This window comes from Acomys russatus, chromosome 15, assembly GCF_903995435.1.
Source record: "Acomys russatus chromosome 15, mAcoRus1.1, whole genome shotgun sequence".
In the NCBI taxonomy this organism is placed as follows: domain Eukaryota; kingdom Metazoa; phylum Chordata; class Mammalia; order Rodentia; family Muridae; genus Acomys; species Acomys russatus.
The window spans coordinates 65,038,443-65,039,796 of record NC_067151.1 but is presented as its reverse complement, the minus strand read 5'-3'; the positions used below and the strand labels follow the sequence as shown (position 1 = coordinate 65,039,796).

Here is a 1,354-nt window from a genome sequence, read left to right as displayed (position 1 = left end):
CTCTCTGTGCTGTGTTTCCTGCAAGTACCTAAGTTGACTCTCAGGCTTCAAGTCAGGAGAAAAAAAGAAACAATTCCAACAAGAAGGCAGATGTTAGGTAGAGCACACCAGAGTCACCAGAGTCCAGGGCTGTCCACTTGGAGATCATTCCAGCTTCTTCCAGATGTTTGAAATGTGGAGCCACCAGGCGGTCTTTCCCCAGATTCATTGTAAGTTGCTGACAACACCGGCTGTTGCTGCTAGAAGACAGGTGTAGGTGACAACTAAACAGGTGCTGGGATCTCTCCAGGCTTTGAGAGGGGCCTCAGGGAAAAGACTGAAAGGAAGCCAGGGTCTGGAATGCTTCAGCCAGCAAGTGAGGATGGGAACCCACCATTTTCTTCCACCCTGAGGTCTCAGAGACCTCGGAAGCATGAAATGTAATGAAACCCAGGGCCTCCATTTTCAGCTGTTGTGCACTGTGGAGGTCAGCCAGGAAGAGAGTGTGAGCAGCATTCTCCACTGAGAGGTCCCTGCAGAGGGCGTCCTCACACATGGCCTTCAAGCGCTCCAGGCCATACTTGTCAGCAGCTGCCAGGACACCAGGGGCCAAGCTGTGTAGGTTTGGCGCCTTCCCCGTGTAAATGAATCCCATCATCTCCTGGAAGACTTGAGGATCCAGGTCATTGATTTCAACATGGTTGCTAAGGCTCTCCTCCATCTCATGGTCAAACATGGCTCTGAAAACCGGAGAGCGAGCTGCTAAGATGGCCTTGTGAGCCCGGAATTCGCGACCACCTACGCACAGGCTGCAGTCTGTGAAGCGGGAAGTCTCCCACAGCTCCCCCAGGTCAGCAGTCAATGTGCACCTTGGAACCTTTATTGAAGATGCGGTGTTCTGTCCGGAGATGGTGTAGGAGTCTCCGAGCACGCTCACCTTGCAGAAGAGAGTGAGCCTGTCGTCCGGCAGTAGCCAATGCGTCTGGGACAAGAGGAAATCTCGAAGAATGAACTTTTTGAATCCCCTGTGTTGGCCTGGCAGGAACTTAAAGATACCTGTGCTCCTTACATCTTGGGATCTGTCTCCTCTAGCATTTATGATATACATTCGGAAGTTGCCCAAACTGGGCTCTTAGGACAGCGCGATTGCAGGTAAACTGACAGGTAATCTCGGCTTCTTTCATCAATCCCATCAGGTAGAGTCTCAAACCCATTTCGGGCTGTCCCTGGCTCCTGATGAGAAAGGTGGGCTTTCCATGGCTCCCCACATTCCCCCCAGGCAAAAAGAGAAGTTGCTGATGGTCCACGTGTAGGAGAAATTCTGGACACTGATCCGTGTGGCGCCCCAGCTCTCGGCCGCCAGCTTCCCTGACAT

At 52.4% G+C, this 1,354-nt stretch overlaps 1 pseudogene; it reads right to left on the bottom strand.

The window, feature by feature from the left end:
- Positions 1-304: 304 nt before the first annotated feature.
- LOC127199086 (speckle-type POZ protein-like) lies at positions 305-1,354 on the bottom strand (annotated as a pseudogene).